Below are 22,944 nucleotides of genomic sequence, written 5' to 3'. Positions count from 1 at the left end.
AGACACCCTTGGGAGCCTATTCCAGAGCTTAACTACCCTCAGAATTAGAAAGCTGTTCCCAATATCTAACGTGAATCTCTCTGGTTGCAGATTAAGCCCATTACTTCTTGTCCTACCATCAGTGGACATGGAGACCAAATGATCATTGTCCTATTTATAAAGACCAAACTTTTCCTTCTGCAATCATCCGTTAACTGGTTATTATCCCCTCTTCTTGCCTGGGGTACAATGGAAGAGGAGAAAATACTCTTTTAACAGAGGATGCAAATGTCAGTTTGTTCTCTCTTCATGTTCTAGTGAAGCTCAGAGAGAAGAAGAAACATGACCTGCCAAAGAGCGTAGAGAGTTTGTTTCATTTTGATCTGTGACTATTAGCAGAAGAGTGACACCTAAGGGCTGTTGCTACCACCCACCATGGGGCTTGAATTTATGATGGTGGGATTAAGAGCATCATGCTCTACCAACAGAGCTAGCTAGATTTAAAGTCAGTCAACTGCCCAATCGCCGTGTAGAAGGTGCCCTATAAGAACATAAGAACGGCCATACCGGGTCAGACCAAAGGTCCATCTAGCCCAGTATCTGTTTACCAACAGTGGTCAATACCGGGTGCCCCAGAGGGAGTGAAGCTAATAGGCAGTGATCAAGTGATCTCTCTCCTGCCATCCATCTCCATCCTCTGATGAACAGAGGCTAGGGACACCATTTTTTACCCTTCCTGGCTAATAGCCATTTATGGACCTAGCTACCATGAATTTATCCAGTTCCCTTTTAAACATTGTTATAGTCCCAGCCTTCACAACCTCCTCAGGTAAGGAGTTCCACAAGTTGACTGTGCACTGTGTGAAGAAGAACTTCCTTTTATTTGTTTTAAACCTGCTGCCTATTAATTTAATTTGGTGGCCCTTAGGTCTCATATTATGGGATCAAGTAAATAACTTTTCCTTATTCACTTTCTCCACACCACTCGTGATTTTATATACCTTTATCATATTCCCTCTTAGTCTTCTCTTTTCCAAGCTGAAAATTTCTAGTCTCTTTAATCTCTCCTCATATGGAACCCATTCCAAACCCCTAATCATTTAGTTGCCCTTCTCTGAACCTTTTCTAATGCCAGTATATCTTTTTTGAAAAGAGGAGACCACATCTGTACACAGTATTCAAGATGTGGGTGTACCATGGATTTATATAAAGGCAGTAAGATATTCTCTATCTTAGTCTCCTTTTTTTAATGATTCCTAACATCCTGTTTGCTCTTTTGACTGCTGCTGCACTCTGCATGGTAGTCTTCAGTGAACTATCCATGATGACTCCAAGATCTCTTTCCTGATTATTTGTAGCTAAATTAGCCTCCATCATATTGTATGTATAGTTGAGGGTATTTTTTCCAGTGTGCATTACTTAACATTTATCCTCATTAAATTTAATTTGCCACTTTGTTGCCCAATCACAGTTTTGTGAGACCTCTCTGAAGTTCTTCACTGTCTGCTTTGGTCTTAACTATCTTGAGCAGTTTAGTATCATCTGCAAACTTTGCCACCTCCCTGTTTACCCCTTTCTCCAGATCATTTATGAATAAATTGCATAAGATTGGTCCTAGGACTGACCATTGGGGAACACCACTAGTTACCCCTCTCCATTCTGAACACACCAATGGGCAAACCTGGAGAGAGAGGTGGCAGCCCTTCGATAGGTCAGCTGGTAGAGCAAATGACTGGAGCCAGCACTCAAGAAGTCATCCTGACGTCGCCCTTCTGACTCCAGCTTGAAGGAGAGCTTCTTTTTCTTCCCCTTGCTGACAAAGAGCAAGAGAAGAAAGAAAGGTCAGGTGCTTCCAATACTGGGCTCTGGGCCCCCTCAAAGTTGCAAGGGAGTTTAGCAAGCAAAAAAGGTAAAACCGCAGTGAAGTATTACCCTGGACTCAATGGCATTTCTCCATTGGTCTGTCTGCTTTGGGGCAGGGACAATAACACGTCCTGCTACATTCGTTATTTCAAAGGGCGGTTTAGGATTTTCATTCTCATACACGGTGCACAAAGCAGGACTTAACACTCAGTGTAACCTAAATGAGCAGCCCACAGATTCTGGCAGCCACAAAGAGCATTTGGTGTGAGAGCCCAGACCTGCCCCTGCCCCAGCCCCAGCCCCAGCCTCAGGGGCGGAGGGTCATCCATGACCTACCAGCTGCTAACTCCTAAACTTTCAGTAACTCTATTATCAGTGCCTGGAGTGTAATTTAAACCATAAGAAAAACTACACTGGGCTAGACCAAAGGACCATCTAGCTCTGAATCTTGTCTTCTGACAGCAGCCAAGAGCAGGTGCCCCAAAAGCCACTCAACAAGGCACCACTGAGAGTTATTATCCCTGCCCCAAAAGCAGACAGACCAATGGAGAACTGCCATGACTCCAGGGTAATACTTCCCTGCGGTTTTACCATTTCCACTTGCTAAACTCCCTCCCAACCTTCTGGGTTCCTAGAGCAGGGTACTGAGCCTGAGCCCAGACACGTACACTGCAACTTTACAGCCCAAGCCACATTACCCTGATTACTCCAACACAGGCCTGCCCTGGGTGTTTCATTGCACTGGAGACGTACCCTAACATTATGTCTACACTCTGATTAACACACCCAGGGCAGTTCTCTCAAAGCTCAGGTCAGCTGACTCAGGCTTATGGGGCTGGGACTGCAAGACTATAAAATGACAGTGCAGACATATGGACTTGAGCCCAACCTCTGAGACCCCACGAGGGGTAAGGGTTTCTGAACCCAGGGTTCAGTGTGAACACAAATATCTGCACCACAGTTTTTAGCCTCTCAGCCTTAGCATAATGAGCCCAAGTCAGATGACCCAGGCCAGCCATCCTGCCATCTTTATCCCGGGAGAGATGGACTCTAAGGGTACGCTCCCATTGCAATGTAAGCCCAGAAATGACAAGCTGTGCTAAAAGCAGCACCCTGCAAGCCACATATTCACAACTCTCATATAGTGATGATACGTTTTGATCAAAGTCTGCCTGGTGAGGTATCATTTTAAAAATCTTGAACTGTTCATCTATTGAACATTAATGTCTTCTTGCATTCTATGTGCTCACATTGATTTCAGAAGTGATGAAGTTTGCTCTGTGTGCATTACAGAAATATGTTATGAGGTTGGGAAATGCCCCCCACCAGCCTTTCAGGTGCAAAAATGGAGGAGCCAGACTCCCTGCTGGCCCATTAAAGGTGGCTACAGTCCCAAGGACTATCCCAGGAACCATGTACAATGCAGACTTCTCCGAGATAGCACAGAGACAATGGACAGTGCTTGACTCATGTTGTAGCAAAGGTACTTCCTAGCAAGTTGGAAGAAACTATGAAAGGGAAGTAGAGACATTATGAATTGGCCTCTCTCCCCCACAACTCAACAGCTGGAAACACATCTGGTTGACAAAGACTGAAATGAGATAAATCAGAAGAGAATAACAATAATACATTCAAATCAAAGTTCTCAAACATACTAGTATTGGTTTTTCAGCAGAAAATTTTCAGTTTGGGGAATTTTCTTTTCCCAGTCAGACCTTGCCAAGGGAAGCAGGGAGAAAATGTTTGAGTTGCCTTCTTCAGGACAGTTTGCCCTAGACATTCTAGCTGTGGGTCACTGTCGTGGCCTTGCTGAGAAATGGAGTATATTTATAATTTGAGGAGGTCCCAGGGTGTTTGGGGGAGATTATGAGGATGTTACCTTTTGAGATAAAAACTAAGAAATACAGAACTAGAGAATTTTATTTTTAGAAATATGAAATTTAGACATTTTATTTAAAGCAGGGGAGGGGGAAGGTTGTCTGAGTTTCTGAGAAAGTTTTTGTTTGATCTGTCATTACACCAAAGGGGAGATGGTTGTCTATAAAGGAGGGATGAAGACTAAACACATCTGACGACAATGGGATTTGAACCCATGCATGCAAAGCACAATGGATTAGCAGCCCATCACCTTAACCTCTCGGCCACCTCATCTGACCTGCTAAAAAACAGACAGTAGGAGAAATCTAAGGCCAGCAGTGATAGGGACAATATGGAGTTTTTAAATACTAAGCAGAAGCAGGGGCTGAATAAGCTTCCCCCATCGACATCTAGTGAGGCAGCTGTGGGAAAGGACTTCAGGAACAGATTCGTGTTTGCATAGACACACCTACTCTAGCCTAGCTATGCAGCATCATGGGGCCGCTTCCCTCAAAATGACCAGTTTTGGCTGGTGGCAGGGTTACAAATCACTTTAGCACTGAGTGGTATGAAATGTTATTATCCTTCCTGTATGAGTGAAGGGCAGCAGAACATACCTAGTGGGTCCTGATGGAGGGGTAGGTGGGCGAGGAATAGCTTTTATTGGACTGTATAGAAGTGATTGAGGACATCATCCTAAACCAGTGGTCCCCAAACATTACACACTGTGCCCTCTTATCCATGTCTGTGGCCCCTCAGAAGCCACAATCGAAAACCGGGGCTGGGAGTGGGGCTGTTGCTTGCTGTGGAGAGGGGTGCAGACAAGGGTGAAGGGGGTCAAGGCTGAGCTGCGAGCCAGAGGCCCAGGCTGAGGAAAAGCTGGGACAGAGTGGGGCTCAGTGCAGCTCCCTCCATGGGGACTGGCTCGGGCCCTGAGGTGCCCCCATGAATGTTCATCTGTGTCCTCCTAGGAGTCCCACCCCGCATTTTGGGGAGCACTGAAGCCTACTCGCTAATCAGGGGTTAGTGATGCCAAAGCCCAGGGAAAGGGAGAACAAGTGCAGTGACTCCAGCACCAGAATCATACCCCCTACTATTGTCTGTGGATCTGTCCCCGTTCTACACCTTCCACTCATGGCCCCACCCACTAAGTCACCTCTGTTCCACCCCTTCCCCCACTGGCCCCACCCTAGCACTCCTTTACCACTGCACCACTGTGGCACTGAGACCAGAGAAGCTCTGTGCCCCTGCTGCAGCTCCCAGGGCCATAGCAGGGAGTAGGGAGCTCCCCCAGCCCTGGGGCTGACATGGGGCAGCACTTTTCCAGGGGGGCCCAATTTGGCCAGGGCACCTAGTCATGGGCCCCACTGCCCCCTTGGCGACTGCAAGGTTTCTAGAGGCTGAGTCCCACCCCCCGAGCCTTATTACGAGCCGCCCAGGCTACTACTGCTCAGTGTGTGGCCAGTCTCCCTGTGTTGTCTGCTGTTTGTGCTGGGGAGCCTGGCCGGCCTTAGGGATGGGGCCCCCTGGCAGCCGCCCAGGGCTCCAGGGGGTCAAAGGGCACCATGTGCCACTGCAAAGGTGCTCCCTGCTCTCCCCTCCTGCAATGCTCCTCCGTGGCCCCATAGAGGGTTGTGGGGAGCGAGGAGCAACACTATGTGCTCCATGCGTCCTGGTCACTTTCCCCACCTGGGCTGTGCTGTGAGGGGAGCATCAGAAGCGCTGCTCTCTGCCCTCCCCTTATGCAGCCTGGCTGAGGAATGTGACCTGGATGCAGGGAGCTCGGATGATGTCGCTTCTCGCCTCCACAGCCCCTAGAGGTGGCCAGAGGAGCAGCGTTCCATGGAGGTGCGGGCAGCAATGCCAGCTGCTCCATGCACACAGGTCGGTGTCCTCACGTGGGTGCAGAAGGGGGTGCAGAGGTTAGGGGTGAAGGGGATGCAGGAGAGGGGCAATGGCTGGTGGCACAGGAGGGAAGTGTGGGAGTTAAGGGCAAAGGGGACACAGCGTAGTGGTTAGGGCACAGGAGGGGGCAGGAGTTGGGGTGAAGGAGGCACAAGGGTTGGGAGTGCAGGAGCTAGCGGTAAAGGGGGAGGGGGATCATCCAGGGGTGATGGGGAAGTGCCTAAGTACACGTTTTGCCCAGGGCACCAGTTCCCCTAACGCTGGTCCTTGATAACATTTCTTGCTGGGAGGCGGAGGGTAGAAAAGGAAGGAGTCCTAGCAGCTCTTCTGGGAGCGCAGGTGAAGAATGACTCCCCTTTCTCTAGATTCTCCCCGTGGGGCTCTGGGGCGAACAGAGCTGCATAGCTTCCGCCGCATTCTCCAGATTGTCTGTGCTGGGCTCCCGTGGAAGTTACAGAAGGCAACAATTACCTGACGTTTCTCAGCCATTGTGGACAGAGCTGCACAGCTTCCTCTGCAAACTCTACAGGTTCAAATCAAGTCTCTGAAGTCCATCCACAGCTGGGATGGGTCATTCAGTCCTTTGTAGAGAGCTTCAGTTTGTAGCAAAGTCCTTCCAGAGGTATGAAGCACGATTGGAGACAAAGCATCAGACTTTTATAATCTCTTGCCATGTGATCTTTGCTTTCTTTGTCTCAAGGACACTCTATCCAGCATGTGGCATAGAAAAACCTTAGATTTCTGTCCAGAGGCAAGTCCCTGCATATCTTGCTAAGTCACAAGGGATATCTGCCTTCTTTCAATGGGTCAGTTGTACAGCTCATGGTCCTTAATGAGCCATCAAGCAAGTTAGGCAGAACTGACATCAACTTGTCCGGCTGAGGTGTTCCCCAGAAGCATAGCACAAGTTTGAAAAACACACAGCATAGAGCCAATATTCATAACGTCAACTACAAAAATGATACACATATAGAGATAGCATAATTCTAATCAGCCAATCAGAACCTCTCCATACACCCCTTACATGACAACCTTTCTACAATATTGGCTGCAAATATAGAACAGTGATCGCAACGGTGATCTACAGAGTTACACATTATGTCAATAACGTCACAGGAGGTGACACGACATCAGTGAGACTGATATTGGAATACTGCCTCCAGTTTTGGTTTCTTCATTTGAAAAAGATGTTGTGAAATTGGAGCTCGGGAAGCAAAGAGCCACCAAATGTTCTGAGGGCTGGAGAAAAATGCCTTCTAGTGAGCTATTGAAAGAGCTCGACCTGTTTAGCTTATCAAAAGAAGATTGAAAGGTGACTTCATTGAAGTGCCTTAATGGAGAGAAAAGATTGGCTATTAAAGGGCTCTTTGATCTAGCAGAGAAAAGCATAACAAGACCCGATGGCTGGAAGGTGAAAAGAGACAAATTCATATTACACTTAAGGCACAAATAATCAACAGCGAGGATGTTTCACCACAGGAACAAGCTACCAAGGAAAGTGGTGGATTCGCCATCTCCTGATGTCATTCAATGAAGACTAGATGCCTTTCTGAAATGTGTTTGCCCCAAAAGTAGCTCTTGTGTCATACAGAAGGCCTGTGATATGCAGGGGGTCAGATTAGATGCTCTAATGGTCTCTTCTGGCCATAAAGTCGACTAATTTCTGAAAAACTGAGTGTAGCATTGGGAGCAGCGTCTGATGTTTTACTGTCTAGCCGGCTTGCTGCCTAGAATGAATGTTCTTTGAGTGGGGTGATCCACAGGGAGTAGCTCAAAACTCCAAAGTGCCTGGCCAGGGGCAGGACATTAGCACAGCAAGGGAGGGGTGTGGCAGTGACATCACAAAGGCCTTTTGCAGGACCTCAGATTATTGGTCAAAGGTGGTAGGGAGGTGGTGACCTCATAGAGAGATGCTGACATCAGCCAGGCAGGAGAGGGGCGAGGGGCCAGGGAAACCTCAGAGACCCCTGTGGCTTTGCTTCAGCAAGTCTCCATCTCCAGGTCTCTCTTTGAGGACTGAGAGAGTATTTCGGTTCAGGTACGTGAGCACCAGGAGGAATCTCTTTTGAGTTTTCTCCTTCCCTTTTCCTGATTTTACTAGAAAACAGCCATCCCTGTTTAGAAGGTAAGAGCCTCCTCGAGGTTTAAAACCTGTTCAGTCTGATCCATCTGGTGACAGATGAATTCTAGGCATGGAAAACACGAGCTTAAGGTGGCAGAATTTTATTCTGCACCTGGGATTTTGTCCCTCAGAAACACAGGGGACATTAAGGTTTGTCCTTTTTGTTTCACCTTTTCCTCCATCCCTCTCTCCCTCCTTTCTCTTCTTCTCTTGCTTCTGGTGTGTGTGTGTGAGTGTGTGCGTGCGTGCGTGCGTGCGTGCGTGCGCGGGGGAGTGCTCGGCAGCTCCCACTATGGGAGGTCCACCCAAAAATAAGGGGCTGAAATAGTGTTTGGGCAGTGATCCCCACCAGTGACCTGGCCATCCTTTGGGCTCTCTGGTGAGAACCCTCAGCCTCTCATCCTCAGTCTCTACCCTGATTGGCTGAGCAGGGGCTTATTTACAGGGAGGAGACTCAGGTCCTTGTTGTTCTCTTTGAAGACCAAGTAAATAAGTCATAACCACTTATATGTTTGATGAATTTTGCTGCTTCTCTGCATTAATGGTCTCTGAGCAGTTCATGATTCTCTCTAACATTGCAGTTCTCCTCAAATACTTGCTGAATAATTTACTGTGCACTGTTGTTGATCTGGAGCTCATCAGAGAGCACTTTACTCAGGTCATTCAATGTCTGAAATTCAATATTCGATGGTTAGTTTGAAAATTGGGGCTCTTGGGTCCTACTCCCATCTTTGCCACTGACTGGTTGTGTGACCTAAGACAAGTCAATTCTCCTTTCTCAGCCTTAGCTTCTCCCTCTTTCAAGTAGGGATAATAATGATCCGCTCCTACCTACCTTACGGTATGTGGAGGCAGGACTGGCTCTAGGTTTTTTGCTGCCCCAAGCAAAAAAAAATTTGTCTGTCCCCCCATCCCCCTGCTGCCCGAGCCCTGGGCACTCCCCCAACCCCGCACCCCCTGCCTCCCCAGCTCTGGGCCTCCCTCCACCCCTCTGCTAACCCACTCCTGTGCTCTACCCTCTGACCCTCAACCCCCCTGCTGCCCCAGCCCTGGGCTCTAACCCCTAACCCTCACCCCCCTGCCATCCCAGCACTGGGCTCTCCTCTCCACACCTGCACCCCCTGCCAAGCCAGCCCTGGGCACTTGCACACATACACCCCATGCTGCCCCAGCTCTGGGATCTCCCCCCACCAGTGCTCCCCCACCCACACACACCCTGCTGCCCCAGTCCTGGGCTCTGCCCCCTCCACCTGCACCCCCTGCTGCCCCAGCCCTGGGCTCCTCCCCCCACCTGCACCCTCCTTCTGCCCCAGCCCTGGGTCACTGGTAACTTGCTCCCAGGGCGTGTCATTCAGCAGGAATTTCGGATGTGCACAGAACACAGACAGGATTGGTTCCCACATGGTTACAGAGCTGCAGTAAAGTGGAACAATTTTCAGCTTGTGCGATTGGAAGATATCTGGATGCATATTGTAAGACTGTCCTCCATAAATGAGGAAAAGTTGAGGTGCCTTTATTATTCTTTCTTCCACTCTTCGTTTGTATGGGGAATTTGCCAGTGCAATATCACTGTCTTCCTTTTAAACAAACAAAAAGGCAATGGCTGTTGAAAATAGCAATTCCAGTCCTAAAAACCTCTGGGAAGCATTTCTTGCTCAATTTTATCCTACTTTTTCTACAGGAAATTACAGTGGATCAGTATATTTGTTTTGGGAGAAATGAAGTACCAGCTGCCCAAACTGAGCTTGAGCACTCCTGAATTTTGAGGTGTTCAGATCTGGAAGGCAGGTGCTAGATTCCCTTTCTGAATATTAGTGAAATCTGGAAAGGAAAAGTCAATTTCTGCTTCCATGGCTCAGAAGTGGAAATCCTCCTACGTGCCTGGTACTGTATCTAAAGCTGCCCAGGTCCAGTAGAGCCTCCCCTCCCTTACTTTTCATTTTAAATTCTAGTGGGACCCACATACCTCCCTTGCTAGGCTTCAGATAGAGAGGGGCACTGTCCAGTTAGTCCACCCAATTCTTTCTTTGGGGGCTGCAAGGTGAGGTCACACCAGTGTCCCTAGGCCAGTCTGGGGATGTCTTCTGAAGTGGGTATCTGGGCCAAAGCCTTCTACTTATTGGGCACATTTGTTCCCCATTTACAGTGCCACCCCGCTCTAGCAGTGAGCTCTCCATTCACAGCAAGCTGCAGCATGAGGTTTCACCTACCATACTCCCTTCTCCTCCCTTCCCCGTTGATAGCAGCCAAGGGAATGCTGGGAAATGTAGTTCTTTCCCTGCTCCAGGGCTGGCTCTATAGGCAGGGAGCTAACCAAGGAACTATAGTTCCCAAGGCTCCCTGTTGGTTCTCAGCTCCCAGGCTTCAGAGTAGCAGCTGTGTTAGTCTGTATCCGCAAAGAACAGCAGTACTTGTGGCACCTTAGAGCCTAACAAATTTATTTTAGCATGAGCTTTCCTGAGCTACAGCTCACTTCTTCGGATGCACAGAATGGAACACACAGACAGGCGATATTTATACATACAGAGAACATGAAAAGGTGGAAGTATGCATACCAACAGGAAGAGTCTTATCAATTGAGATGAGCTATCATCAGCAGGAGAGAAAAAAAACCTTTTGAAGTGATAATTAAGATGACCTATAGAAGGTTTGAGGAGAACTTAACATAAGGAAATAGATTCAATTAATGTAATGACCCAACCATTCCCAGTCTCTGTTTAAGCCTGAGTTAATTGTATCTAATTTGCATATTAATTCGAGTTTAGCAGTCTCTCTTTGGAGTCTGTTTTTGAAGTTTTTTTGTTGCAAAATTGCCACCTTCAAGTCTATCATTGAGTGGTTAGAGAGGTTGAAGTGTTCTCCCACTGGTTTTTGAATGTTATGATTCCTGATGTCAGATTTGTGTCCATTTATTCTTTTGCGTAGAGACTGTCCGGTTTGGCCAATGTACATGGCAGAGGGGCATTGCTGGCACATGATGGCATATATCACGTTGGTAGATGTGCAGGTGAACTAGCCCCTGATGGCGTGGTTGATGTGATTAGATCCTATGAGAGTGTCACTTGTATAGATATGTGAATAGAGCTGGCATCGGGCTTTGTTGCAAGGATAGGTTTCTAGGTTAGTGTGTATGGTGTATGGTGTGCGGTTGCTGGTGAGTATTTGCTTCAGGTTGGGAAGCTGTCTATAAGCGAGGACTGGCCTGTCTCCCAAGATCTGTGAGAGTGAGGGATCATCTTTCAGGATAGGTTGTAGATCTTTGATGATGTGCTGGAGAGGTTTTAGTTGGGGGCTGTAGGTGATGACTGGTGGTGTTCAGTTATTTTCTTTGTTGGGCCTGTCCTGTAGTAGGTGGCTTCTGGGTACTCTTCTGTCTCTTTCAATCTGTTTTCTCACTTCAGTGGTGGGTATTGTAGTTTCAAGAATGCTTGATAGAGATCTTGTAGGTGTTTCTCTCTGTCTGAGGGATTGGAGCATATACGGTTGTATCTTAGAGCTTGGCCATAGACAATGGATCATGTGGTGTGTCCTGGATGGAAGCTGGAGGCATGTAGGTAAGTATAGCGGTCAGTGGGTTTCCGCTATACGGTGGTGTTTATGTGACCATCGCTTATTAGCACAGTAGTGTCTAGGAAATGGACCGCTTGTGTGGATTGGTCTAGGCTGAGGTTGAGGTTGGAAGGAAATTGTTAAAATCACGGTGCAATTCCTTGAGGGCTTCTTTTCCATGGGTCCAGATGATGAAGATGTCATCAATGTAGCCCAAGTAGAGTAGGGGCGTTAGGGAACGAGAGCTAAGGAAGCGTTGTTCTAAGTCAGTCATAAAGATGTTGGCATACTGTGGAGCCATGCGGGTACCCATAGCAGTGCCGCTGACTTGAAGGTATATATTGTCCCCAAATGTGAAATAGTTTTGGGGAGGACAAAGTCACAAAGTTCAGCCACCAGGATAGCCGTGATATTATCGAGGATACTGTTCCTGACGGCTTGTAGTCCATCTTTGTGTGGAATGTTGGTGTAGAGGGCTTCTACCTCCATAGTGGCCAGGATGGTGTTTTCTGGAAGATCATCGATGGATTGTAGTTTCCTCAGGAAGTCAGTGGTATCTCGAAGATAGCTAGGAGTGCTGGTAGCATAGGGCCTGAGGAGAGAGTCCACATAGCCAGACAATCCTGCTGTTGAAGTGCCAATGCTTGAGATGATGGGGCATCCAGGATTTCCAGGTTTATGGATCTTGGGTAGCAAATAGAATACACCTGGTCAGGGTTCTAGCCATGTGTCTGTACAGATCTGTTCCTGTGCTTTTTCAGGGAGTTTTTTGAGCAGATGGTGTAGTTTCTTTTGGTAACTCTCAGTGGGGTCAGAGGGTAATGGCCTGTAGAATGTGGAGTTAGAGAGCTGCCTAGCAGCCTCTTGTTCATATTCCAACCTATTCATGGTGACGACAGCACCTCCTTTGTCAGCCTTTTTTATTATGATGTCGGCGTTGTTCTTGAGGCTGTTGATGGCATTGTGTTCAGTACGGCTTAGGTTATGGAGCAAGTGATGCTGTTTTCCACAATTTCAGCCTGTGCATGTTGACGGAAGCAATCTATGTAGAAGTCCAGTCTGTTGTTTTGACCCTCAGGAGGAGTCCATGCAGAATCCTTTTTATTATAACATTGGTAGGAAGGATTCTGTGGGTTAGGATGTTGTTCAGAGGTGTGTTGGAAGTATTCTTTGAGTCGGAGATGACAAAAGTAGGATTCTAGGTCACCGCTCCCAGGCTGGATCCCTCTTAGCTGCTGCCCCTGCAAATGGGCTGCCCCAAGTACCTGCTTGCTTTGCTGGTGCCTAGAGCCATCCCTGGGACCAACACGTTTGTTTTCATCCTCTGAGTCAGGAAACCCACAAAAGCCTCTTCTTTTTTACTGGGGCAGGCAAAAATAAGGTGACACTAAATTCTTCTGATTGCTAAAAGAAGGTTTAGGGAGTTGTGTATTTTTGAAAAATAAATAAATAAATAAATATCCTTCTAACTAGCAGCATGAGATAAAAAGAGACCACAGACAAACCTTGTCAGTAAGGGCTAATGTCCTAAATGGGAAATCAGCAGCGGTTTGTAGTTGGGGGAGCGTACAGTCTGAATGTGTATGACCTGACCCCAGCCCCCACCCCCACATAGCAGTAGGGCTTGGCACTCTCTCTGCATTGATGTGGTGGCTGAGTGGTTAACCAAGCAGTGACAATTCAAGGAGGTTCCCTGAGTCGGTTTCATTCCTCAGGAGATTCTGCACAATAAAAATTCTGTGCACAGTAGTTTAAAATTCTGCAAATTTTATTTGCCAATAAATAAATGTGGAGGCTCCAGCATGGCAGTGGGTAGCAGAGTCTCTTGGATGCTCAGAGGTGGGATATCACCCTGCAGCCCCCTCTCCCTTCCAGGGAAACAGACTCTGTGGCGAGGCTGCACCTCTCTGCTGCCTACTCCAGGAGCTCCCAAAAGACTCCCCAGAACTGCTCATGGGGGGTGCATGACCACTCTTGTGGCTTCCCTTTGCTTCCCCTTCAGAAAGCCTGAGCAGCTGGCCCCGGGTGATTGGAAAGGGCCCAGGGGTTCCTGCCACCACTACCAGCAGCACAGTGGGGCTAAAGCAGATTCCTGCCCATCCTCGCTTCACACGGCGCACCACCCCCAGAAGCATCTGGCACGTCCCTGCGGCCCCTGTGGGGTGTGTCTCTTGCACGCTGTGCCTGCCCCAAGTGCCAACTCTGCCATTGGAACTGCGGCAATGGGAGCTGCAGGGATGGTGCCTGTGGGCAGTGGTGCCAGGGGACTCTCCCAGCCTCCTCCATGTAGGAATTGTGCCAAATGGGGGTGTGGGTCACTTTCAGAAGCTGCCTGAGATAGGTGCCACATCCCAACCCCCTGCTCCAGGCCAGAACCTGCACCTCATGCACCCAAAATCCCTCCTAGAGCCTGCCACTGTCCCCCTTGCACTCCAACCCCCTCCCCCAGCCCAGATTCTGCACCACACCCAAACTCCATCCCGGAGCCTGCCACCGCCCCCCCTGCTTTGTTGGCGGCTTTGTTCCAGCTGCTGGGGAAATACCACAACATTAAAGAAACCAACAGTACCAAGTCCTGCAGCGTCACCTGTGGGGTTTCCACAAGAGCATCCATGCTGAGGAGCCAGTCAGCATGTGACTATATGACCGGATCAAACGACAGCTGGCCGAGTTCCAGGAGATGAGGCTGCAGCTGGCCAATATGAGCAGGAGCACTGAGTGAAGGGAGAGGCAGCTCCCCTAACATTTTTGTGGCCTGCAGGGAATGGAGACAAAGCAGGGGGATGTGGGGACTCAGGGCAGGACCTGCAGATCTGATAGTGTAGGACCACAGTCGATGGAGGAGGAGAGAGAGTCCCGCAAGAGGAAGCTGCTAGTGGGAAGCAATAAGTGCAGGGTACAAACCATCCAGCTGAGAGCCACAGGGGTCTAGAAAATGAAATGGCAGCAGGTCCCATGGTGTAATGGGCAGCACTCAGGACTTTGGATCCTGGAATCTGAGTTTAAATCTCAGTGGGACCTCCTGGAGCAATGCTGGTTTCCTGCAAAGCCATGGAGCTTAATGTGCTTGGCTCCCCTCTCTCAGGATGAACTAGAGTGAGTTTTTTCCCTCCTGCTGGATGACTGATGCCCACTGGAGATAGATCTTTAGTCTGGCCAGTTCAAAGGGCTGGCTGCTATAGGTTGGGGTCCTAGAACTTAACTGTCTGGCTAGAGAGCCCTGTGGGTTGACCATATGGTTGTTTCTCACTGCTTCATCTGATGTCCACAACTTTGGTCCCTGCAGCTGCCACACTCTTCCTCTTGCCCACATGGCATTCAAAGGAAGGAGGGCCAGGGCCAGGCTTCATAGTAAAGGCTAGGCAGGAGGGAGGAAGAGTCCCAGGCTGGAGCCCAACACACCTTTCCTGCTCTGGGCACCTAGAGCAGAGGCGGCTGGTGCTGACAGCTCCAAGGGAAGGCTTAAAAGCCACAGAGCAACCGAGGGCAGGGCAAGAGGAGGAGATAACCATGCCTATGTGTGGCCAGCAGACCGCCACAAAGACACCCGGCCAGCCTGCTCTCTGCCGTGCCAAACCCCCACTGAAGGCCACCCACAGACCAGCATTCGTTCTGCGGCCAGCATCACAAGGTGGTTGGAAAGCAGGTGGGGCCTCTGACCGTTCCCACTCAAGGGGCTCCTTTTGGCAGTGGGGCAGGAGATATTTCCCCCAAGAGGCTCTTTCCCAGCTGCTGAGAAGCACAGAAGTACCCGGTGTTTGCTCTTGTGGTGAAAGCGGTTAATATGTTTAGGTGGCCTGGCTAGCTCAGCTGGCAGCACCTCTGGCTCTTACTCTGAAGGTTGAAGTTACAATTCCCTGTCTGGGTCCTTGGGGCTCCTCTTCAACAATACAACACACAATCTGCTTAATCTCCCACCCAGTAACCTGGCTAAACTAGCCCTGGCCACTGGATGCCTCTAAGAGGCGATACTTTCCCCATTCACAACCACTGAGTGTAGAAAAGAAACTTTAAGAAAAAGGAGGAAACTCACCTTGTATTAACTTGAGAAAACACCACAATGAGGATTCATAACACAACACTATGAGCAAAACACCTGCCCCACAGTGTGCTGGGCAGTGGCCTTTTGGCCCGGGCTCTTAAATCCAGACACCAAAAGCTCTGTGGATGTGCCCCTCCCTTCACTGCACCTCACCCACAGCTACTGTCCTGGGTCAATGAAAACCCAGAGTTCACCTCTCACCTCCCGGGGGGAAAGCCCCTTTCTCCTTCTGCTGTCTGGCCACATTGCCAGTCACTTGCCATTCCACCTTGTCACTGCTCTCCTGGCCACCCTCTCTGCTCTGGGACGTCTTGTGGTCCCACCAGGAGTGGAACAGGCTCCCTAAAAGCAGGGCCACCCAGAGGATTTGGGGTCCTGGGGCAAAGCGAGGTAGTGGACATAAAAAAAGGGTCCACCCCCGGTGGCTCTTGTACTCATTGGGTGGCGTCCGAGTCTTCAGTGGCAGCGGGTCCTTCACTCGCTCTGTGTCTTCGGCAGCACTGAAGGACCCGCCGCGGAATTGCATCCAAAGACCCGGACCGCTGCCGGGTGAGTAAAATTTAAAAAGGCGCCTCTAGCCAGGGAAGGAATCCTCGGCCAGGGCTTGCAGGGCCCCTGCGGGGCCCAGGGTCCAGGGCAAATTGCCCCACTTGCCCCCCCCCGGGCAGCCCTGCCTGAAAGTGGCGGCCACCAGAGCCCAAACAGTAGCCCCACCCCTTCCACTCAAGGCCACGCCCATGCCCCCCCTTCTCCCCAAGGCCCCGCTCCTACGCTGCCTCTTCCCCCAAGACCCCTCCTCCCGCTCACTGCTCTCCATCCCCTCCCCTCATCATTCACCCTTACAGTCATTACAAAGTGGCAAGGCAGAACCCTCCCATTTTGAAAAGTCCTGGGGTGTTGTTCCCCCCTGTTCAGGCACCCCTGGGGCCCTGCACTTCACACAGCTCTCCCTGATTTCAGCTGTTAGTGAGGGAGCCTCACTGCTAGCACAGTCTTGGCAGTTTCTTGCATGAGAAACACTGTCCCAAAGCAGGACTAATGCTTAGACCTGGTTATCAGTGATTTCAGATCTGTTGGTCTGCAGCAAGACTGTGCAGTGAGTCTCAGTCAGCTCTGTTATTACACAGGGAACAACAAAAGGGTCAAATAATGCCTGGAATCCTTAAGAAGAATCCACCCTACCGAGTATAACACTTGTCACTACCTGCTCTCAGCTCCACAGAGAATGTTTTGGGGTCACTCCTTGGTTTTATCAGCCTAGGGGTCTCGGACAATACTAATTAACAGGTGTTCCAGTGGTGCAATTGGTTAGCGCACAGTACTTATAGGGCAGTGCTGCGAGGAGCTATGCTGAGGTTGTGAGTTCAAACCTCACCTGGAGTACTGGTTTTCATTACCCAAGTGTCATCACCCCCTCATTTGGCCCTGAAGAATGTAGAATTCCAGCCCTGGGACACTGAGAAGGGGAGGAGTTAAAAATACCCCATTCAATTATTACCTCTTCTCCAGAGTGCAGGTCAGAATCTACAATCCTTTCTCCCCCATCAGCCCCTGTGCCAGGATCCCTCAAGCAGAGCCTAGAGCCCACCATGGCATCTGTACTATTGACAAAGACAAAGTAACGGGGACAAAATGCTCAAATCCTGCCTGGTGCAGGGAGCCAGGTTTGGCTTCAAATTCTGTTGTTGGTACATTTCCAGGCCTGGGAATGTCCCACAACAGCATTTAATGGGAAGCTGCCTGCAGAACAGTTACACTGCACAGAGCTGCTATGGAGGAGGGGTGGGAATTAGTAACGTTTTGAGGACCGTTTGGGAAATGAGCCTTTGCTGACAAGGTTTGTCTCTGTTCATATTTCGCTTTCAGGTGTTATGTTGAGGGATCTTTTGTATATTTTTATGAGGTTAATAACTATCTCCCCAACGTTATTTACTCAACTTAAAATTTGGTGTCACGTTTTTTTTGCATCTCCCTGTGAAAATGCAACTGACTCACGTGGCTTTCTACAGGGGATCATGATGTTAAAGTTGGGGAATTCTGTCTCTCTACTTCTGGGGGGAGTGTTGCTTTTTTACAGCTGCCTCACTGCTAGGCATACTGACCTGTTAGCTGCACCCACTGTCCTTGCCAGGGGCCCCTGCTGAACCCTGGGCAGCCACACTGCAGTGCTGGGGTGACTCTGCAGGGGGAGAAGCTGCTGGGAAGCAATGTAGAGCAGGTGCAGGAAGGAGACGAGGTCACTACTCACATTCTGAACTGGATTTCAAGTCCATCGCCTTAACCACTCGGCCACAACTACTTGATGTACAATTGTTTCACAACACGATAATTCTGTTCTCACTGAATTGTCACTTCATATTGTTTGCTCAGACCAGCTTCCCCAGCACACTCACGGCTGCACATCATTGTAAGTGTGTCCTTGGCTGAACAGCGAGAGTTCCTGCCCATTTCCCTTTTGGCTGGAACAGGATTAGAGTGTGTTTGTGTTAAAGACATTGCTGTAGATTGTTCATTCCCCACTCTGACAATTCAGACAGTCTCTTTCCTAGTCAAATCTCCAGCACATCGTTCCAATAGCAGGGGGCAGGATTTCTCTGGGGCACTGAAATATTTCAGGGAGTTGGTGTGCGAACTCAGCCTTGCACTACACCCTTGATATTTCCTGAACTAACAACAGCAGCAGAAAGAAAGAGCTGAGCTAATATATCCCTGGCAGGGATGCAGGTGCCACGACCCCTCTGTCTGCCCATCACCATTGCAGGAGAGAAGGGTTCACTGGAATCGAGTGCTCTGGCTCAGACAAGAGACACAGGGAGGTTTTGCTGTTCACGGATTTGTGCAAAGAAAATTGTGTCTCTGTGTGAAACTGAGGAGGGAAATGAAACGTCCACATGGTGGCCCAATGCTCTAGGGAATGTGGGTAAAGGACTTGGGCTGAGAAATGATTTAACAGGGGTTTGTTTCAATGTATTGCCCTGATTAAAATTTATGGCTAAAATCTATGGTTAAAAGGCAGCCATTGTTGTTAGTACTTGTATCTGTGTAAGGACACCCCAGTGGGTGTCAAGTCCATTGCCTTCACCAGGGGCAGTTGATTATTTTATCGAGGTACAAATTTCTTGGTCAAGGCCTAGACTCCAGAGAAAACAATACACTGATGATAAGAAGAAGTATATAAAAATATTTTGCAGCCACCATGGGCATAACTATGATGTGTCGTGTTTCACTCTTTATACCTGGCGCCACCTCCTTTCCCTTTAGCCTTGTAGTTGACCAAGGGCAAAGCTAAACATCTCCTCAGATACCAGGGAGTGTTTATGTCCACCCCTGCGAGCTACACAGGGGTTTGATGTTGCTGCTTTCAGTCCTCTGGCTCTGCCGGGATAAGGAACAATTCAGGCTGTCACTGAACGGAAGGAGAAAGATCAGTTTTTGACAGGGAGAGGGACGTCTCCTCTTAAAGGTGTTGACTGGCTGGCATTCCTGGTTCCCAGGTCTTGCCAGTGGGGCTCCAGCAGTTTTGGGACTGGGTCACTCCCTTGGCCCCACCTGCCACCCCCCAGGTGTTCCCCCTAAGGGGCCCTGGCAGTGCAGCGGAGCTGAGCAGTGTCTGCCTGCTCGCTCCAGTGGCTGCCGGCCCCTCCCAGAGTCTGCATGCCCTCCTTCTACACCCCCTCAGCCCTCAAACTCCCTCCCACAGCCTGCACGCCCCTCCACACATGCCTGCCCCGACTCCCTCCCACAGCCTGCACCTCCTCCCTCCACACACCCCCTCCTGCCTGCCCCCAAACTCCCTCCCAAAGCCTGCACCCCCACCCCTCCTCCTGTTCCCCCTACCCCCTGCCCCAGCCCAGAGCCTGCATCCAGCACCCAAACTCCCAGAGCCATAACAAGGAATTTTTGTGACCGAGGCAAGGGCTGGCTCCAGGCTCTTTGGTGGCAGGTACCTGAGTCCCTGTTTGAGGGAAGGACCTGCTGCCCAATTGCCTCCTCTGCTTCATTCATCCTTTCGTGGCAATTCGGCAGCGGGTCCCTGAGTCCCTCTCGGAGAGAAGGACCCACTGCCAAATTGCTGCCGAAGAAGCAGTAGCGGTAGAGCTGCCACCGAAGCGCCGCTGATCGTGGTAGAGCTGTGCCCCTCTGCTTTGCGCGCCCGAGACAAGTGCCTCACTCTCCTCGCCCTTGTTATGGCGCTGCAAACTCCATCCCAGAGCCTGCACCCCAGAACTCCTCCCCCACCCAAACTGTCTCCCAGAGACCAGCCTCTCACCCCTTCTGCACCCAAATTCCCCCCAGAGCCTGCATCCCTCCTGCACCCCAGTCCCCAACCCCAGCCCAGGGCCTGAACCCTAGACCTCCTCCCCACACCCAAACTCCCTCCTAGAGCCTTAGGCAGTTGAGGGGCAGAGTTTTGGGGGGCAGGTTCTGAGCGGTATGAGTGACATTATTGAACCACTGGGAGGATTGGAGGATTGGCACTGGCCCTAAGGTAAATTGAGGTTGAGGCCCTGCTTTAAGGTATTGGAGTAATGCTGGAGAGACTGACGGGCATGGAGCTGGGGAGCTGTGTGTGCTCCAAGGAGAGCTGTTGTTATGCTCTGGTGACACAGAGCGGGGTGGGAGTTTGTAAGCTGTGGTGTTTGTATAGAGAGAAAGTCACTAACCCCCAGGTTCAAAGCTGTTCCTACTCTGAGCTATACATGACACTCTCTGTTGAGAGTATAGATCAGTGGGTGAATGTTCCTATGCAGGATAATGGCTTCCTAGTTCCCATCCAAGTTATTCCCTTGAAAAACTTTTTCGAATGAAAATCGATTTCCAGACCCATCTCCAGTATGTTCAGGAGTTTGCTGAACGGAGGCAGGGGGCTTGAGATGAATTTAAACACTCAGCATTTTCCTGTTCAAATGAATAAAGACCTAGCAGAGCTGTCCTGCAGCTGAATTCAGTTCCAGTCCTCGGCGTCTCTAAGAGGGACACTCTGTATCTGAGGCATGTGGGACACCTCTGGGATGATGACAGGTGAAAAAATGCTGGATTCAATGAAAGATGAGACCATAGGAGAGGAAGGTGAACGGCAGCACCACACAGGGTCATAACACTGAGACATGGGGCTTCACTGTCACTGCCCCTGTGTTTTCCATCATTTATATCCTAAGGAACACACCCTCCTCCTCCCCCACACACTGTCACACACAACCTTCTCCCCTTGAGCCCAATCCAACCCTCCCCTTCTCCCACACACACTCCATGGGACACAGCCTCTCGGTGACTCACCCAGATGGGGGCTTGTCTCTGCATCTCCCCAACAGGGGAGCAGAGAGCCGAAAGGGCCCCAGGAGACCAATGGAGCTAGGTAGGACTAGAAAAGACTTCCCTTCCCTTCTCTTCTCAAGAGTCTTGTTAATCTCACCCATAGGACATTCCAGCACCAGGTGGGTTCAAAGCACCAACCTTCCTCTCAGCAATGGAAGGGGGAACCAGCTCTATCACACAGAAGGAGACTCCCCACCTCTGCTGCTGCCATTCTGCAGCCATTAATATGGATTTGTTTTAGTTAGTGCAACCCCCTCAACCCCTAATCCAGCCATGAATCAAGGAGACAAGACTCTCAATCAGACAGCAGAGGTGCAATCGGTTAGTGCACCAGAACTAATAGTAGCAGTGCTGAGTGGAGTGATGCTGAAGCTGTGAGTTCAAACCTCCCCTGGAGCACTAGCTTTCTTTAAGCAAATGGGTTCTGCCAATCAGTTTGCCCTGCAGAAAATACAATTACAGCTCAGAAAACACCAAAGTCCCCTTGCTTTACAGAGAGCAGGGCAGATTCCACAGATCTACCAGACTCTGCTCTCCACCAGCCGACTGTGTCAGCAGGGGTCAAGCAGAGTCCAGAGCACTGCCCCCGACTCACCCTCAATCTTTGCTCCCCAAACCACCTTTGTGCTCACCCTCTTCGCTGTGAGACTCAAACTCTGCCTGGCTTTCTGTATGTTGGCGTGGTTTTCGTCTGTCGTGTTGATGTGCATGTGGGTCCTGTGTGATTTTGGTGGATGACTGGCATAGTTTTAGGTGTGTGTGTGTGTATGACTTTTGCATGCAGATTGGTTTTTTGCTTAGTATTCTTTTGGTATGTGGGTTTTGTGCTTTCTTGTTGCGGGCTTTTGCTGTGTTTTTTGGTGTGGATTTGTTCTTTCTATGTTTTGTGTGGCTTTCCCTTTTGTGTATATGCCTCTGTGTGCTGTGTGGGTTTGGTTTTTGTTTATGTCTGTGTGGGCCTGTGCAGTGTGTGATTTTCTCATTTTCTCTGTGTGTTTGTCTCTCTGTTTGTATCTTCATGTGTAAATTCACTGGAACTTTTCAAAATCTCCACAGCTTTGCCAATTTTCACCAGGAATTTTTTTCCGCTAACAAATTCTTACTTGTTCTCTACCAGTTGGTGACCATTGCCCCAGGGGCACGTCAGTCTCAGGGGCCTGATTTCCCATTGACCCTTCCCCCTTCTATTGGGACTGGGAACGAGCCAACCAAAAACCCCACTAAGTTTAATAAAGAGCCCACAGTCCCTTACACGAGCCAGCCCCGTGAGGGTCACCGATGGCCAGAGAAGGCAGCACAAGCTGGTCCCATGGTGTAATAGGCAGCACTCAGGACTCTAAATCCTGCAGTCTGAGTTCAAATGTCAGTGGGACCTTGTGCTGGTTTGTGGTAAAGCCCTGGAGCTCAAAGTGCTCAATTTCCCTGTCTCCAGTTGTTTAAGAGTGAGTCTTTTCCCTCCTGCTGGGTGACTCACACTCACTGGAGCCAGGTCTTTGGTTGGGATGGCTGCAATGGATTGGGGTGTAGAGGTGGCTATGGCTGCCTGTAGTCCTGTGGTTTGACCTGGTTGGGATTCTTACTGCTTCACCTGATTCCCACAAGTTTGGCCCTTGTGCTTCGTGCCACACCTTTCCTCTGACCCACACGGCGCTTGAAGTAAGGAGTGCCAGGGCCGAGATTAATAGTCAGGGCTTGGCAGGAGGGAGGTGGAGCCCAGCCTGAAGCCCCTCACACCTTCCCTCCTCCGCACACCTAGAGCAGAGGCGGCTGGTGCTGACAACTCCAAGGGATGGTTTATAAGCCACAGAGCAACTGAAGGTGGGGCAAGAGGAGGGGAGGACCATGCCTATGCATGGCCAGCAGACAGCCACAAAGACCCCCAGCCAGGCTGCTTCCTGCCATGCCAAACACCCACTGAAAGCGACCCACAGACCAGCATGCAGGGCAGCTGCTGATGCTCTGTGGCCAACATAAGAAGAAGGTAGGAAAGCAGGGCCAATCCCCTGGTGTGACCTCTGTCTGTTCCTACTCACAGTGCTCACTTTTGCAGTGGGGCAGGAGATTTTACCCCAAGAGGCTTTTCCCCAGCTGGCGAGATGCAGAGAAACACCCAGGCTCCCAAGGTGCTATTTACCAAGCCCCCTCAAGCACAGAGACAGGCACACACTTTGAAGAGGGAAACTGCTCTACACGCTAGCCCAGGCAGCCGCCCATTTTCTTTGGCAAGTCAGGAATGGCAAAGGCTAGACTGGAAGGACTTGGGGCTCCTGCCCCAGCCTTTGTGACATCCAACCCCAACTCCTTCCCGAGG

General features: G+C 50.0%; 2 non-coding genes across 2 annotated transcripts; both read left to right on the top strand.

Annotated features, from left to right (window-relative positions):
* Window positions 1-14,224: 14,224 nt before the first annotated feature.
* TRNAQ-UUG (transfer RNA glutamine (anticodon UUG)) lies at window positions 14,225-14,296 on the top strand. Its single transcript has one exon. It is a non-coding gene; the product is annotated as a tRNA-Gln (tRNA).
* Window positions 14,297-16,606: 2,310 nt separating this feature from the next.
* On the top strand, window positions 16,607-16,700 carry TRNAI-UAU (transfer RNA isoleucine (anticodon UAU)). The gene is made up of 2 exons: window positions 16,607-16,644; window positions 16,665-16,700. It is a non-coding gene; the product is annotated as a tRNA-Ile (tRNA).
* Window positions 16,701-22,944: the final 6,244 nt, after the last annotated feature.

Source organism: Gopherus flavomarginatus, chromosome 17, assembly GCF_025201925.1.
Source record: "Gopherus flavomarginatus isolate rGopFla2 chromosome 17, rGopFla2.mat.asm, whole genome shotgun sequence".
Lineage (NCBI taxonomy): Eukaryota > Metazoa > Chordata > Testudines > Testudinidae > Gopherus > Gopherus flavomarginatus.
The sequence above is the reverse complement of the archived record's forward strand: the minus strand, read 5'-3'. Positions and strand labels throughout refer to the sequence as shown.